The sequence below is a fragment of the Mustela putorius genome, unplaced genomic scaffold (assembly GCF_011764305.1).
Source record: "Mustela putorius furo isolate JIRA1106 unplaced genomic scaffold, ASM1176430v1.1 tig00003972_pilon_pilon_pilon, whole genome shotgun sequence".
In the NCBI taxonomy this organism is placed as follows: Eukaryota; Metazoa; Chordata; class Mammalia; order Carnivora; family Mustelidae; genus Mustela; species Mustela putorius.
Genome location: NW_025422115.1, coordinates 24340289 through 24358489, shown reverse-complemented (window position 1 = coordinate 24358489; position 18201 = coordinate 24340289).

Here is an 18201-nt window from a genome sequence, read left to right as displayed (position 1 = left end):
TGCACACACATGCGCATACGCTCCATTCACACAATGCAGACACACTCACACACACATGTGCACACACGCACACACCCGCCGCAAGAGGCACGGCTGCAGCAGCGTTCTGTAGCCATATTGTGTGCAGTGTGTGAACAGGCAAATGAGGGTGGAAATGGGGCGAGGGCTTGCTCTTAAACCAGGCGTGCCCATATCTCTGCGAGCTTGACTCTGTCAATGCGACATCCCGTTGGACGGGTTGAAAGGAACGGAAGCTCTGACCCACCCCTGTGCGTCCAAGCCAGCTGGCCATGACCGGGGGAGCATTTACGGAGGAAGGTTTATGGGCCCGGACTTCACAGGGCTTCACGGCGTGGTAATTAGCCCCATGATGGTTGCCCTTGACGAGTCATGGTTAGCCCAGGACGTTCACGCTTGGCCGCGGCTACGAGCGGAGGGGAAGGGGCTGGGCGAGGACTTGGGAGGGGACAGGTCTACGGTGGTCCCTGGGCAGGGGCTGTGACCTGTGTGTGGGACGGCGGCTTCCGCTCCCACGTGCTCTGAAGCCAAGAGAAGTCCGAAAACCCTGCTGGACGGGACCCGTTCCCTTCGGGGACTGCCACTCCGGTGGGATGCTCGGAAGGGCGGGGTGTGCAGTCGCCTGACGCACCTCTGCGTTGAGCGGCGTGCGAAGTCCACTTAATAATCAAACCACTAACTGAATGGGAGCCGGTGTGTGCCTCTGAAACGAAAGCAGCGGTCTGGCTTCCCTGTAATTGCTGTCAGGTTTTAAGCAATCTTCTGCTCAGAGCTCTCCTTCTAATGCAGCCGGGAAAACTGTTACCAAGCAACCGAGTGGTCCCGAGCGTGGAGGGTCCGGGAGCGGCTGGCGCAGAGAGCTCCCAGCCGAGCGGCGGCCTGCCTGCCCGAGAGCACCATGGGATGGCCCCTGCCCGCGGGCCAGCAGCAGGTGTGATGCGCGGGGCAAGGCAGGCCATGGGGTTAAGTGTGAATAGGGCACGGACGGGGCCGGGCAGCGCTGTGGGACGTTTCTGTAACAGAATGACGGCACGGCGGTGCCCTGGGGTCCCCGCCAGGAGAGTTGGGTGCGCGCCTGCCTTGGGACTCCCCAGAGGCCTTTGTACTTGCCGGACCTAAAATCCCGATCCAAGCACAGCAGAGAGCGCACCCCTGGGGCCACTGGCCCAGCTACACCTCTCCTAACCACCCCCTCAAAGTCAGTCCGTGGGCAAACTCTCCCCACCCAGCTTGTCCTCTCAGCGCCGTGGTCCTGGTGGAACATCTCTGCACCACGACAGTCCCAGGAGGTGGGACTGACCGTCCGTTCAGCACTGGCATCCGTTCTGGGGAGACCAGGGACGACTCGCCTTTCATTTTTAGTCGTGATTCCTTCTTTTTATTGTTTTTAGAGATGATATTTATTCCTTTATTTATTTGAAAGAGAGAGACCGAGAAATGGAGACAGCATGCAAGCGGGGTGGGGGGGCCCTGGGAGAGGACAGGAAGCAGACGCCCGCTGAGCTCGGAGCCTGCCGCAGGACTAGCTCTCGCATCCCTGAGGTCATGACCTGAGCTGAAATCAAGAGGCGCACGTTCAGCCCACAGCCAGGTGCCCCGTGGTTCTTTCTTTATGCCCCTGGCTGTGTCTAAACGCCATCACAGTACATGCACACCGATGCAAAATTCTGATGACTGAGCTCTTATGTGCTATATCAAATATGGCACATATAAAAATATTTTAGTGACTGTTACATAAATGACATAGATTAGGGCAGGTATCTCTATCTGTAAAAATGTTAGTGACCATTTTTATAGACAGGAAGGTGGATGATAGATCCATGGAAGGAAGGAAGGAAGGATGGATGGATAGACAGACAGACAGATGAATGGAAGGATGGCCCCTAAAAGCACACACGACTAAGTAGAGCCTGCGAAGCTCTTCTTGCACTCCCGGCTGAGGTGGGTACGGCCAGGGTGTTGGGGGCCTGGGCCCAGGAAGTGCTGGTGAAGGGGAGAAAGGCTTGGGTTCTCCGTCTGTTCCCAGGGAGTGCTGACCAGATGGGCTGCCAAGCTGGGGGTGAGCGTGGAGAAAGAGGGTTGTCAGCGCTGACTTGGGCAGTTTTGCCGTGCTCCAGGGACCCATTTCCTTTCATCCAGCATCACATGCCTCAGACTCCAAACCCTGCTGAACGCAGCTCTCTCCAGGCAGGGTGATGTCTCCTGGAGATCAGAACCAAGCAGAGAGGCGGGCGGGTGAGTGAGAGGCAGGGAGCCCGGCTCACGTTTCTACGAGGAGCTGTCCCCAATTCACGGGGTCCGCCGTGACCCCTGCATGCTGCTGGCATGCAGACGTGGCCCTTTGGACACCAGTTCTCGGTGGCGTCTGCAGGAGGAGGCGGGGGTGGGGCGTGTCTTTCCTGGGGTCAGAGTCTCAGGAACACTGACACCAGCCACTCCTCGCCGAGCGCCCTGATTGAGATCAAAGCGTGTGCGCGCATCACGTCATCCAGGCCTGTTTTCCTCTGCCACTTTGAACGAGATTCTGAGCTGTTCCGGGTACCTTCAGAGGAAGCAGCCCTCTCGCTCTGGCTGCCTTGTTTGGAGCAGCTCAAAGAGAAGTTACTTAAAAGGACTTCTTGCCTGTGCACAGCTTCTGGAGAGCATCTCGCCTTCCTGGGCTCCGACCCGTACCTCGGGTGCGTCTCCTTCCCACACCCTTTGCGCAGTGATCCAGCAGCCGGCTCGGATGGGAGCCATTCGCTTCGGCAGGTAATTAGCCTTGTTTGCTTGCATAGGCTTGGGCTCTGGGGCACAACTGGTTTTCATTTTAAGTCCTTTGCCATACCTCCTAGTCGGAGGCAGATGAGATGGTGAGGTATTCAAAAGACCCAGTGACATTCTCACGGCTTCCAGAATGTTCGTGCTATGCTCCTACGTGGCTCACGGCCGTTTACTTTAACAATGAATCTCGCTGTTCGCATTTGCCTGGTTGCAAGAAAAAGACACCTCTGGGCCTGCCTGTCTCCCAGGACAGACCGGCTGGAAGGCGACGTCATTGGCCTAGGAGCTCGGCTCTAGTACATCTCAGCCTATGTTTCCATAGTGGAATGGCGGGAGGGAGGAAGATCATTCCAGAAAGTCAGTCCCACCAGTGGCCCTTGAGATGGCATTGCAAGGGGTCCTAGGGGTCAGAAAAGGGGCTTAGAAGGTCCCATGACATCAGGGCTAAGATTCCACTTCCCAGAGAGGTCACAGCTGCTCCCTGTGGAAATGTCAGGTGGTCCAGGTCAACAGGGTCCCTATTAACTTTAGAGAAGGGACTTTGCAGAGGACCTGATAGAGCCCCAGGTCTGTCTCACAGACACTTCCACCCCCTGCTCCTAACTCTGGTCTCTACAACACTCGTGTTATTAATAAACTCTCAACCAGAGCTGGTGTTGGAGTCCGTTACCTTCATTTGACCTTGACTTTCCATGACCTTGGGAGGCCTTCTTGTTGCCAGTCACATATCGCCAGGGCCTCCACAAGATCCTGTTCATACCAGCATCCCCAGCTTGGACAGGGCTGTTCCTGGTCGGTGCGGTAGCCTTGGTTACCAAGTAGAGAAAGCCTCCATCCGCCCGGATGAATGGGGAAGGAGCTTCTGGACGAGCACAGACCCATGAGGGCAAGGCTGAGCTGACGGACATTTTTGTGCGAAGAAAGGAGGAAAGCAAGAGAGTGTGTCTCTCTTTGAGCTCCCATTCTCCTCCTTGGTCAGGGTCTTCGGGCTGTCCCTGACCCTGCCAGGGATTGGCGCTCACGTTTTGGAAATGAGCAAACGGGCGAGTCGGTTCTCACATCGGTATTTTCCCCGCTGGGCAAGCGCTGTGGGCAAGGACTTGAGAGGAAAGTCTAAGGATGCTCCCCACCCCCCCCGGCCGTCAGCGTTTGCAGAAACTGGAGGCTTTACGTGTGACCTAACTCAGCAAGCCACAGTACAATAAATCCCGGGAAATGCTGTCATCCAGAGGGAAGGACTAACACCGGTGCCGAGTCTGGATGGAGGCCCTGCCCCGCCACGTCTGACTCCGGCTCCCCACACGCTGCCTCCGAGCACTGGTTTCCTCGTCTCTGACAGGGGGCAGGGCCGGGGGGCGTCCTCTGCCTCCGGAAACTGTTGTGAGGTAGGAAGAAAGTTATTTCTCTAGCTCAGCTCAGTAAACACCAAGGCTCTGTATGGACTTGAGGCAGGATTGTGTCGTCTAATACATGCGTGGCCGAGACTCAAACTGTCTAGCATTCGCATGGAGGAAAAGCATTTAGGTGCGTGGTAGGCGAAGGGGTCCCTTCCGTTTGCAGGAAATAGTCCAGACGCCAGGCGGATCTGTCAGGGCTCCGTGCAGGACACAGAGACGCTGCAGGTGTTGGAAGCAGAAGGTGACCTCGTATGGGGAATTGGGTCTCATGAGAGCTCCGGGCAAGTGTGGGAAGTGGGCTCTAGAGATTCACAGCGCGGCCAGCGGGCACAAATAGCAGAGCCTGTTCTGTAGAAATGAGCTGCCAGGCAGCGCCCCCGTCCTCTACCAGCAAGGAGGCGGGAATTCAGGAGACCGTCCTGGAACTATCGATCCCAGCAACACACGGGAAGGGGTCTCTTGGTTGGGCATCGAGGCTCAGGAATCTGCTGAATTTGTCTTAACCAGGAGGCCGCTGGGCTGTGGCCTGACCACCAGTATCGCCGCATGGCAAACCAGCGACCTCACAAGGGCACTGGCTGAAGCTGGGCAGAGGAAGCCAGAAGAGGCCCTCCCTCTGCCTTCCATGTCTTGATGAGAGCGTCTGATCCGCAGAACAGCATCTTATGTGTAGTTTTGGATGTGAGGTGGTCATTCTCTGTTGCTGCTTGACAAAGCACCGCTCCATTCCTGTGGGTCAGGGCTGCATCCGGGTGGGCTTGGCTTGGTTTCCACCCAGGGCCTAGGTCTCATCTGCAAGCTCACGTGGGGAAGGACCTGCTTGCAAGCTTTCTTCATTGTTGGAATTCAGTCCTCTAGGCTGTTGTGCCCGCAAGGGATCTTGATCTTGGAAGCCCTCTGAGCACCAGCTCCCTACGCTACGGGTTCTGAGAAATGTAGTTCTCAGCCTGTCAGCCTTGGCGGGACAGGCGGCGCTCAGGGAGGAGGAGCAAGTGGACCGGAAGTGCCAACTGACCATGAGTAGCCGGCAAGAGGCAATGAAAACATGCAGGGGAACAGGAAGATCCTGGATATCATGAAGCAACAGCAGTCCCTGTGTGCATGCCTGGTGGCAGGTAGTCCTTCGTAGGATGTGCACTTCCCACAAGTGCCACCGAAGAGGGACCATCCACGGAAGCATGTTGTAGAGGGACAGACGGTCAACAGCAGAGTCCCAGCGACCTGCGGCTGGAAGGAGGCCCCATGGGGGTCATGGATGACCCCTTTGGACCTGGAGTCTCCACTCATTCGTTACATGGTTCGTTTCTCTGCCCCTGGTGTCCTCATCTGATGAATGGGGTAATGGTGGTCCCCACCTGCTAGCGGAGTGACATGTGGAGAATTGCTTCTACCCATGAGATGCTTTGTGAATAACTAAGCACTTGGCATATTTCACCAGTCATGGCGAATACTCAGAGATGTAGGTCGTTTCAGCCTGTTGCCCTCTTTTCCCAGGTGAGGAACGGGGTCAGATGGCTACGGACGTGGATTTTCAGGGCCAAATGTCCTAGGAGAAGTTCATGGAGAAAGTGGACCTAGAAGCTGTGTCCCTTCACACCCAACCAAGGAAGGTATTTCCATAAAACAGACAATCCTTTCCCCTGCTTAGAAATTGCTCTTTTAGTCATTCAACATAGCTTCTTGTTGGCTGGGTCACATGATGAGGGAGACAAGCAGCAGTTGCCCGGATTCAGATGGGGTCAGCCACCCAGGGTCTGTGGATGTCTCTAGGCTCTTGGTCGGGGACACAGCCCCGCATCCCCCTCAGACTGGAAGTGCGTGGCCCTGAGGCTCCGGCCACGTGTCCACTAATGTCCTCTTATGAGTCTGCACTAGAGAAAGCCTCCAGTTCTCGTTTCCTGATTTACATGACGCTCATGCTTCAAAGCAGGGTCTGGCTTGGCCTGTCTGCCCTGCTTGCTGGTGTTTATCTGACAGATGAAAGCTGGCGTGACGCCGATGCTTCATTAACGGGGCTGAAAGGAACAGTGCTCACGGTCTACATGCTGTCAGGGACGGCGCGTCCCGCTGGCTGGGGCTCTGCTCGGAGGCTCACAGTCCTGCGGGCTCACTGAGGCCGGCTGGGCACGCGGGCGGCCCACTGCTGGGGATTCCATGAGCCAGCACCTCGAGGGGCACTTCAGGGTTGGAGAGGGCGTCGGTGGGTTGGGAAGTCCTGGTCTCACGCCATGTCTCCGTGACGCCAGCTCATGAGCGAGCCGAGACTTCTTACCTGTGTGAACAAGATTCCCCTTGGCAGTCGCAGATGTGGAGGGGGTTTATTTCCACTCATGGGACATTTTGCTGGACCCTCTCATGGAGACACCATAGACGACCTCCCTGGGGGGATGATGTCCCCTTGCCGGTGTCCTGACAGCGCTGGCTAATGCTCCCTGCCTAAACGGAAATCGTGGGATGGGGTGGGGTGCCAGCGCTAGCTATGCCCCCCAAGCCTCTGCTCAATCAGCCCAGCAGGGAGCCTGGTCATCCGTACGTTTCCCAACACCCCAGGTGATCCTAATATGCGGCTGGACTGGAAAGCCCTGATAAACGCAGTTTAGCGTCCGCTTGGAAAGTTCCCGTACATACAGGATTTTATTCATTCTTCAAGAGATACTCACTTACCACATTTACTACCATGCCCAAAGGGTGCCAGAGAAAAAAGCCCAACCCCTGGCCCCGGTGAGGCTTCCCCCACGTTGGGAAACAGGGTGGAAGCAGCTGCCTTCCTGCTCGGCTCCGGGGCCGCCTCTGCCTGGCAAGGCACTTAGAGCCAAAGGAATCGGACGAGTCTGATCCAATGCAGGCAAATTCTGTGTATGTCACAGGCGAGGGATTTCAGCTTGGAGACTTGCCCCAGAGGGTGACAGCCACTCCCCCACCGTCGGGATCCTGTAATCCTGAAGGAGGATTGGGGGGATTCGGTGTCTGATGCGTGGGGCTGTTTGGAGAGACCCCATTACACGGTGTAACAGGAGGATGGGCCACACTGATAAACCCGGGCGGGCAGCCCCGAGAAGCCTAGCCTGCACGTCCGCCTGCACGTCCGCTTTTAGACACTCCAGGTGCATTGGGCTCATCCCGCATTTCCAGGGGACGTTTCCAGGGCATGATGTCGCAGTGCTCTGAGGCGTGGTTCGGAGCCTGTGGGCTTGAGTGGCTGGAGACTGGCCAGCCTGTTTATGCTTAGAGGGAGCATCTGGCTGTGTGGAGGCTGGTGGCTTGCGGGGAGAGACTTTGGGGACAGGCTGCTCTGGGTTCAAACCCGTCTCCTCCTGCTCACGAGCTCTACTTGTGTAAGGCGGACACCCGTCATCTATGGAAATCAGAATAATGACGCCTGCATCCTGGCGTCCCTGGGCAGACCAGAGCCAGGCCGGTGAAGAACCAGGCACTGCGGCTGACACACGGCAGGTGCCTGGTGACTGGCCAATGTGTGACGTTTGTATCAGCTACCTGCAACCTGGACACCGCGTAACAGAACATCCCGACCCCTGAGGGCTGGAGGGAACTGATGTGCCTTATGAGTGTGTGGGTGTCGGGCTGGGACGCTGGTCTGAGGCGGGCTCAGCTGCCTCAGCTGGGGGGCTCCTGTCTGCATGCAGCCACGGCGGGCCTGGGGCCGCTGGCGGGGGTGAGGGTCTGACGGCCTCCATGCTCCCTAGGCGTCTCTCACATTTGGGACGTAACTTTGAATATCTGCTCGAGGTGTTGGCAAGGGTCAAAGAATGAAGAGAAATGCTCGAAACTTTTCAAGTTTTGGTTGAGTCCCAGCCGCTAACACCTCATTGGCCCAAGCAAGTCACCAAGCCCCGAGTGGGTTGGTTGGAACAGCACGTAGTGGGGCGGAGAGTGAGCAGGACACACGGGGGCCACGGTGCTGGCTCTTAAGGCAACAGCCTTGCCGTGTATTCCTGGGAAAAAGGACTCCACGTTGGAAGCTGCCAGTTCCACTCGTCATTTCTCCTCGTCATCTGAGACGCTTCGTACCTAATTCGGGGACAGTGATGGCGAGACACTGAAACAATGAGTGTGGAACTACGGCCCGATCGGACGGCCAGGACCTACGGGGGGACAGGGGCAGTCTGCGGGACAGAGACAGAAACCTACCATCGCACCCGGCGTGTGGCTGTGGCGAACAAACGAAGCGACAGGACGTGCCTTTGAAATGGCGGAAAAGCCTCATTTTTAGAAGCCCTTTCAGAGCGTGTCTGCTGAATGTACCTTTCCTTTTGCAGTTTTCGCAACAGTAAACATTGAAATAATTGAATGTTTGCTGTTCAGAGATGCCCTTTGTGTGAACTAATAAATGGCTTTCAGTCTTGCATTTGGGGGAGACGTTACATAAAAATGGTCACGCATGGCTGAGTCTGCCCACGGCCGAGATGTTAATTGCTTCACTTTCCCTCATTTCAAGGTCTGAACAACGGGTCTTCGTGAGCAGCAAGGGAGGAAGGAAGGCAGCTCCGGGACCGAGGCTTGGAGGTGGACGTTAGGAGGAAGGGGTCCGCGGAGGGGCTCTCCTCCCTCTGGGCTCGCTCCTCCCCCGTCCCGGGCGTCTCTAACCTGCAGGCCACTTCGGGGAGAATAGGGTGTTCGCTGTGGCCCGTAAGTCAGCGCTCCACATCACTTCGGGAGTCGTTAGGCTTTATTGTGACGCGTTGCCGCCTTTGAGGGAATAATTGCCTGGTTTGGCCAACTTGGGACCTGCTTCCTTCATCTTAATTTCCTCTCTGGGGATAACCTAATTAGTATTTACTTTCACTTAAAAGAGAGACATTTCTTCTGGTGAAATCAACAGTTCCCTCTGCGTGCCAAGCTTGTTTTACGATATTAAGCATTTAAATAAAAAATGACGAACGTGCCGTGAAATGCTGATGAGGTGATTGATTTATTTTCATTTTGCATGTTTTAGGGCTGCGGGGATTACTGTTCTGAAGCGGACCCAGGCGTCGTCCCCGAATTTGGTGCAGGGGGAGTTAGTCCGCCACAGTGGCCGTGAGCGGCCGTGCAAGGCGTCCGCACAGGCGGCCACAGTCTCAGTCACTGGGGAATCCTAGGAAGAGGGACTCTGGGGGCAGAAGGGGCTCTTCAGGGCAACCGGTGGGGGGTGAGCTGAAAGCAATCGTCTTCCTGGTTCCCTCCTTCTCCAGCCGGTGAGCCTCCCAGGATAGGCCACCCCCTGCCCCCCGCCCAGGTGTACTGTCTGTCAAGGTCCGCTAATATCCTCGCCGGGGTGCAGGGCCCCGGGGCCAGCGTCGGGAGTCCTGGGTCTGAGCTCTTACCCTGCTGCTTCTAGCTGAGTGACCCAAGCTTCCTGGAAACTCCTTAAGCCTCAGTTTCGGCATCTGTGAAATGGGCAGTTGCCCGGCCTACCCTACTGGGGTTGCCTGGAAGGCCCAGATAGGGACCCTGAGAACACGAGGATGTCTGAGGACTTCATGAGCTCTCATGGCCATCCACGGTGGCCCACACTAACTTCCTTGCCTGGGGCTCCCTTTGCTGGCCTCCTGCAAACGGGGAGTGTTTCAGTTGGAATGAAAAAGCAATAAAGTACAATCTTTCCTTTTCTGGCCAAAGCTGAGGCTCTGGTCAGGTTAATAACTTATCCAAGGTGAACAGCAGAATTTGAGACCCAGCTGGTCAGATGGCAGCGTCGAGGTTCTCTTGCAGACTTTGATCCCACACCGTGGTCCGCCACGCCCAGCCGGGCCATGCTGTCTCCCTTACCCCTGGGCCGGGCCAGTTGGTCCGTCAGCTCTTTCTAGCTTTGGACACCGAGTCACCTTTGGCATCACCTTGGTGACAAGTCACCAAGTCAGCTTTGGTCACCAAGTCCGCCTACCAGTCGCCTGTCAAATGTTCACCTGTGTTTGAAAACACCGCTGCTCGTGTGTGGTGAGAGGGACGGGGGGCAGGACACCACAGCATCCGAGGCTCAACAAAACCCCAAAGCGGTCCCTTTTGTGCATGTCCGGGTGCAGGAGGGCACAGAGAAACACCAGGGTCGGATCTCACCGAGATGTTTCCCGTCTCCTGGTCCTCAGACCCGGGGCCCATCACGCAGCCCTCCAGCCCCTCTCGGTTGCTGTGCCACGGGCCGACAGAGGCCGCGGGGCTCGAGGAGTGGGTCGGGGATGCAGTCCGGGTCCCGGAGGTCGTCCTCCTGTCTGTGACGTCTGCGGTTGTCGTGTGATGGCCGCGTGGTCAGCGGATGACTGCTTCCTGTGAGAATGGACCCGGACACCAGCCCATCCCCGGAGAAGCAGAAGACCTTGTTCACGAACAACCGTTCTGCAAAATTAAAGCAAAACATAAGTAACACATGACCTGATCAATGTGAGACTCTGCGAGTTCTTTTGTTCCAAATAACAAGGTTTTCAGGCTTTTAAGTTCAAAGCTTGTGTTAAGGGAGGGGGGAGGGAGATGCCAAAGTCAGCCATTGTAACAGAAGCCCAAGCAGGGGAGATTTAATGAGAATCCTGACAGAAGAGCGGGGAGAGCACAAACCTTGAAACCTAGCAGGAGAACAGAGCAGGAAAACATTAAATTGCTTTTAATGAACGAATTACGCTCGAACAATGTGGCTAGAAGGGCAGAGACTTTCTAAACGACTGTGTTACGAGGAGAAAGCAGGTTAGCTCTCGCCCCTCGACAAAACCCACCCACCCGTTCAACGAGATTTGGAAAGAAAGGTGTCCGTGCAGACGGCCCGGGACAGAGACGCTGTGCGCGCGAGCCGATCTGCGGGAGACCGAGTGTCCCTCGCTGACCGTGTCCGGTTACGATGGGACGTGGACGCTGTAACCTCAGTTAAGACTCGGCATCAACAAAAGCCTTTTGGGAGTGGCGAGAGGTCAAGTGGCGGGGTACTAACGTTTGCTGCGGCGCCGCGTGCCGTCCGGGACCACGTCCGCCTCCGGGACCGCGTCCACCTCCGGGACCATCTCAGCTTCCAGTTTCCCTGTGAACGGGGAGGGGCTGCGAGGGCCGGCGTGGGTGTGGGCCTCCCTCTGCCTGGGCTTCCCGCCGTGCTCTCTCTCTGGACCAGGCAGCCTTCCGTGCGCCCGATTCTTGAGGCAGATCCACCCTAGATGGCCCCGCATGTCGAGACCCACGCGTCAGGCGGTGGCTGCTGTAGCGATGCTGCCGACAATCCGCCCCGAGCCCAGCGGCTCAGAGAAGGAGGCGCTTCTCTCTCGCTGGAGTCAAGCAGGGCTCCTGGGCGGGGTGAGGCCGGCCTCGTCGGCGGCCGCGGGCACCAGGTTCCAGGCTGCGGCTCGGTCGGGTTCTGCTTCCTGGCCTCTTGCCATCCTTGAGCTGTGGTCATCAGGGCACCAGGCCACGGGGAAGAGCCAGACGCCTCCAAGGCCTGGACGTCATGTTGCCTCTGCTTTTGTCTCTTCAGCCTAAATAAGCCACGTGCCCAAGCCAAGTGTCCGGCTTCGGTGGGACCAGACACGGTGCTGGTCCCGAGGGAAAGGGGGAATGTTTGCAGAACCGCAGCCTGCTGTTCGCTGCCGTCTGACCCACGGTGACTCCAGCGGCTCCGAACCCCTCAGGAGGCAAAGGAGCCTGGACAGGACGGAGCGGGACTTAAGCTCTGTGTCCGCCACAGCCTCTGTCCCTTTATGTCCAGAAGCTGTGGGGTGCTTGGGAGCCCGGCCTGGGGAGCCACCCAGACTGGGGCCGGAAATGTTCATTCCTCGTTGTGTACGTGCATTACTTGCTCAGACAAAAACAACAGAAAGAGCCCCTTTAAGACATCTGGGAGAACGCTCCTCCCCAGTTTTGTCGGCAAGTTTCCCTGCGAGAAGGAAGGGGCCAGGTTGAAAGTGGCCTTCGGGTGTCCTTGGGCCTGGCGATGCGTCTTCATGTAGAATCTCGTTTCATTCTGACCAGTGCAGGCCAAGAGATGGCTCTTCTCACGGTGGTGGTACTGGTGCCGGAACGGAGGCCCCAAGAGGCTCCGCACCTTGACAGAGTTCACAAGGTTAGAAGTCGTCGCTGGGAGGGACCCCGGGCTTTCCAGGCAGATCTTGGGAGCTCAGGCCCATACAGTGTGACGCACCGGAGCCCCAGGGCCAGTGGTAGGGTCGTGAGATTGAGGAATTTGCCCCAGGTCACACAGCAAAGAGAGCAGGCGAACCAGGACCTGACCCCGGGGCCTTTCTGATGCTCTTAACCACCGTCCTGCACTGTGGGGGGCCGGGGCGGGCCGAGACAGAGAGGAATGGGCTGACCCGTGGCTCCCTGTGGTGGCCAGAAGGACGGCTGCCGGGAGAGGCCCACGTCCCAGTGCCAGACCGGAGAGGGTGCTGCCTGACACAGCAAAGGGGAAGGCTGCTGATCCGCTGACCTTGCGGGGGGGGGAGCTGACCTTGGGAGGGGGGGAGCATCCAGGATTTTCCAGGTGGGCCCGATGGCATCCCGAGAGCCCCTGGAAGGGAGGAGGGAGGCAGGAGGGTCAGCTGAGAGGAAGTCGGGGAGACGTGTCCATGGAGAAAGGCCCCGTGAGACCCTCAAAGCGGGGGCTCTGATGGGGAAGACGGCGTCTGAACGGAGAAGGGAGCAGACCCCCAGCCCCAGGCCGGAGCCTCCGGAAGGACAGTCCTGCCCGCCCCTGACTTCCACCTGGGGACCGTGTCAGACCCTGACCCCCTGGCACTGTGGAACGATAAACCTGGAGGCTGGAGCCTCCTGCTTGGGCTGATTTGGGACGGCAGCCACAGGGGACGGATCTGGTCCCTGACTCTGTCCCCGGTGGGCTCACGTCCTGCAGGCGAGGGGGACAGGTGTAGCACCGCTGCGCTTGGGAAGGCTGGGGCGATCACACAACCTTCCCTCGGGGGCCCGCCCGGCAGCAGGACTCACTCGGACGCGGACCCGGTGTATCTCTCGGAACCTGCAGGCTCCCTTCCCTGTGGGGCCCCTGCCGTGTCTGCAGGTCCTGCTTCCGCCCAGCAGCCCGTGGTCACAGAGGGGCTACGCATCAGTGTGTGTCATGCCCCCCCCCTCCAAGACGGTGAAAACGCAGGTTCTGAGCCCGCTGTCCTGGAGCGGGCCCTGGGAATCTGCATTTCTAACTGCGAGTCACCCTTGAGAGCCGGGTTATCAGAGCCTCTTTTGTGACTTGAGTGCGTTCCTACTCTGTGCTGTGGTCACTCGAGAGCCCCGTCCTTTCTAGTTAACCTCGGCAGCCGGCACTGACGGAACACCTACTGTGCACCAGGTGCCATGCTGGGCTTTTCACGTGCAAGGTGATCTCGCGGAGTCCACTAACCGCGACAGGCACAGAATGGCTCTGTCCCATCTTCCAGATGAACAAACTGAGGCTGGACAGGCCTGCCCAGATGCAAGGACCGTGGGCTGCACTCGAGCTGTTCGTATCCAGAGCCCTGTCCGTGGAACACGTCCCGCAGTCCTCCCCCCCCACCCCGGCTCCTGTGGCCCTCCCACAGCTCTGTGCATACAACAGTTGCCCAGTGTTTACTGAAGGGATAAATCCTAGTGAGGTTTCAGTGGATTTCCCCATTCTGGTAGGGCATGCGATGGAGCCCCATGGAGACAAGACCCAGGATACACAGCTGGACAGCACTGCTGTGGGAAAGTCTGGTCCCTCCTCCAGGGCCTGGAAAACCCCGTCCTGCACACAGGCAGCTGCTCCAAGAGTCTTCCTTCCGTCCTCAGGCCGAGCAGGCTCGCGACGTCCTGTCCAGAAACCGGAGTCCAACAGCGCCGCAGGCGAGCTCTCCCTCTACGCGTCGGATTCCCGGAGGAAAGGCGGACAGCGGCTCCTGGTTCCTCTTCTGCACCCCGAGGTCCCCGCAGCAGAAGCGGAGGTGGGCAGCCTAACCTGCTGTGACTTCGCATGCAAACAGCCCCTCCAAGGGGAGAGCAACTCAGCCACACTGGGAAAGTGATTCTGTTCATCGTCTGATCGACTGTAATGAATTGAGGACAAAAAACGGGCCCCGAGAAAGCAGAAACACAAGGGACACAGAGAAGGATTGTTAAACTGGCGCTGCGGGACGCCACGGAGGCCTCCTAGTTCCCTTTCCTAAGAGCCTCGGTTGGCGAGCAATGACTCGTCACAACATCGGCAGCGTTTTGGACTCACTGGCTTATCGACACCGGCTGGTTTCGTGCCGTTGGGCTGGCGTGTTCCCGATACAGCCTGGAAAGGGGAGGCGGATATTCATCTCTGAATGCCTCAGACTATGACGGCAGATCAATGGGTGTCAAGATACCCACCTCCTTTGTGACACCACACTCGGTGACAGTAACAGAGCTGCGGGAGCCGGTCCGGCCGCACCCAGTGCTCTCCTGCTGCAAACAGTCCTCAAGGACCAAACAAATTCTGTTTTTAATATTCATGCGTTAGCCACACTCACAGAATGCCGCATTGCTCTGTGCATGCAAAATGAGCCCTTCGCCAGGATCCGAGGGCTGTGTTGCTCCGGATCCAGCCCTGGCGGGGGAGGACTATCTCGGCGCACATAGGACGGCAGGCGTGAGGGACCCTGTGCCTCTGGAGCCGCAGCCCTGGGATGGACAGCGGGGCTGGGCTGCCTGGAGGATACTCCCGGGGGCTGGACGGCAGCTCCTGCTTTTGGTCCCGACCCTGCCCTCTCCTGTGACAGCAGCCACTCTGCAGAGCTAACCCGAGATGCAGGAAGGCCGCTGTCCATGTGAGGACACCGTGGGGACACGGGGAGGCATGGCCTTGCTGTTCCACTCACTGCTGGTCTGCTTGGAGCATCTCCATCGTGGTGAGAGATGGGGCCGAGGAGGTGCGCTGGGATCTCTTCCCCCTCTACCGCCTTCCTTTTCCGGAATAGAGCTCCTCAGAGAGGGGATGCCACAGCTCCGAGGAACGAGCCGGTGACCCGGACACCGTGACCCGTTAGGTGATGAGGTGACCTCACCTGAGCCAGCCGCACAGAGATGCCGAGATGCTCGGAGCCCAGAACGAGTTGCACTTGCTCTTGTGTTTTGGTTGTATTCATAGGTGGATTTACTGGGGTGAGTGAGCCACCAGGTGTGCCCGAGGAGGAAGCCCTCCTGTGCAGAGAGGGGACAGCAGGGCCCCTGGCATCTCCGAGCCTGAGACCAGCTGCCCGTAGCCGAGCTGGTGCGCAGTCCCTCAGAACCGCTCCATGACGAGCCAACCATCCCACCTGCCGTCTTGTTGTTAATGTGAGCCAGCGAGTCTTCTGGTCACCAACAAGGGGATTGTTCCCAATGTCACCAAGGCTACCACGCCCAGAGCCCAGCTGGAGAGACGTGGAGGCTGTGCCAGCCTGGAGATCGGGATGTTCGAGTGTGATGAATGAGAGTTGGTTGACGTTTCTGGCGAGGCCTGTGGGGTTTGGCCCCGAGGAGCCTGGTGTTGGGCTGCGTGCATGGGCAGCCTAAGGAGATGGACCTTCACGGTCACAGGGGGCGTCTGCGACCCATGATCTTGGGGGTCTCACTGGATCTGTGAAATACGTCACTGCTTTCTGGGTGGCAGGATGTGGGGTCTGGGGTAGAGATCTTGTCCAACTAGCACTGTCATTCCTTCGGAATACCCCTCGGTGCTTCCTGCCACTTCTGAGACACTCATGCCGTGAGGCGTGATGTCCTGCGTCGCTGATGCCGTCACCATTGCCACCATCGCTCCTCACTCTTTGGGGGCCGTTGGTCGGCCCAGAGGCACATTATGAGGTTGGAGTGCCGACTCTCTGTTCAGAAAGGTCTCAGGTCCTTGCGTGTGTGACCGAAGCCCTCTCCCAGGGCTGGGCTGGGGGGAGCTGTGCCGGCAATGAAGGGAGCTGTACCCAGGGCCCCAGGAGCCTGGATGCCGAACGCGCGGGACCAGGGCGGGCGTGACCAGCGGCAACTCAGAGTGGCAGGTTGTCCTCCCCTGCACACGCGGAGCAACCGCAGGCTTGCTGGGCTCTGAGAGGTCCACTCTGCATGGGCCTGAGACACACGAGATCTGGGGGTAACCAGGAGGGCTCCTTGATGTCCGATTTGTGTCAGACCTCTGGGACCATTGCACGACCAGGCTGCAGGTGCAGAGAGCCTGACAAAGCACCTTCTGTGCCTGGCATCCAGCTTCTGGGGGCAGCAGGGTCCGACGTCCTGCCCGCCTGTGGAGCTCAGCGCCTCTCCAGCACCTGCAGACGTGACGGTGGGCTCCTATCCATCCTGTGTACCCGGACATGAGGGAGGACGTTTACTGCTCATGGTCACCGGGAGCCTCGGACAGAGTCTTTGCAGGCTGGCCTTGTCCTTGTGAATGCCGGACAGTGGCTCTGAGGCTGCATGTCCCCAAGGGCCCCAGTCCCAGCCCCGAGAACCAGATCAACCATGTGGTGCGTGACAGGGTCCCTTACAAACACGTCTGCTTTCTGAAAACTAGGACGTGGGGGGCTGCCCTCTTGGGAGATTTCAACTTGCACTCTTATCTTTGGATATTAGGAACGTGTACCCTTTATATATCTTACTTGCTGAGAAATGCCTGGTCACCTAATCGAGATTGATTTCCCAAACTGCAGTTGGAAAAATTAGAGAGATTATTTCTGGGGGAAATAACACAAATTTCAATGCGTGAGCATTTCATTTTAAAGAAATGCTTCTTTCCCATATGACTGCCTCGAACGTGCACCCCACGGTGTGTCTGGATTTCTGACAATGCCCTCACCAGCTCAGTTTCCTCCGGCGATGCACGCGGACAGCGAGCTGGTGCGCACCATGAATCACGCGGGGTCTGCCAGGCTGTGCACGGCTGTGAGCAGACGCGGTCTTCACCCTGTGCAGAAGGAAGCGTGGCGCTGGGGTGTGGCCGAGCGTGTGCCGAAGTGTGTGTGCATGTGCATGTGTGTGCAGACATGTGTGCCTTCATGTGTACGTGTGCTTAGGCCTCCTTCCTGTCCCCTCCCTGTCCCCTCCCTGTCCCCTCCCTGTCCCTTCCTTGCCTCCTCACTGCCCCCCGCCGGCCCCACGGAGAGCCCGAACCCAGGCTGGCGGGTAGTCATGCTCCTGACCTTGGTTCAGGCCCAGACCCCGTTCCCACCTGCTCTCCTGCCCTGAGCCCCTGTCACCACACTCCTCTACCCAAGCTTGGGTACAGGCCCTTCACATGCACTCCTGAAACTTCAGAAGGACATCCAGGTCCACGCAGCCAGCCTGGGAGCCTGTAGCCCAGCACGGAGCATGGACCCAGCCTGCTGCGCTCCTGCCCCCGCGCGGCCTCGAGGCCAGCCCAGAGGCTTCCACCCGCGTCTCCCTCCGGCTTCCTCTGCCCGTCAGGACCTTCCTCCCACCTTTGCTTTCTCTTGGGTTCCAGGACACACATGGTCCTTGTCAGTAGCCAAGAGGCCCCGACGCTGGGCAGCCTGTTAGGGACTGCAGGATGCCGCTGTCTTAGCCTCTCCACTGAGAGCGTCCTGGGTTGTTTCCTTTCATAGTTAAAAGGTCCATTTACAACATTTCCTAAATTAAAAATAGCTACAGTACAGATTAATTCATCCACTTCTGAAAACGAATAAGCAGATGCAATCAGTTTTATTATATATTTTTTTAAATTGCATTTTTCCCCATCGTGCAGGGAATAGGCTTTCCTCAAGCCAAAGTGTTTTGGCAAAAGCCTGCGAAGGTTGAAATGAAAGAGAGAGAAAACAACACAACGTCTCCCACGGCAACCTTTCCACAGCGGCCTCGCAGGGCAGGGCTTCCCGTTGCTATGACAACCTCAATTCCAAAGCCAAGACCCGTGGTGGGTGCATCCTCAGGAGGGAGAGGCTGCCGGTGAAATCTTCCCCCCAAACTTGGGGATGTTCACCTGCCCGGGCGCGGCATCATCGTGACCTTGTCCTCTCCTGGGTTCTCCTGCGACTTCCCGTTTCCAGAACCGAACACAGCAATGCAGAAACGTCCAGAGGTCTTTCCGGCTGAACCAGAGTTTGACATTAAGATCGACCTGTGTCATCTCTGG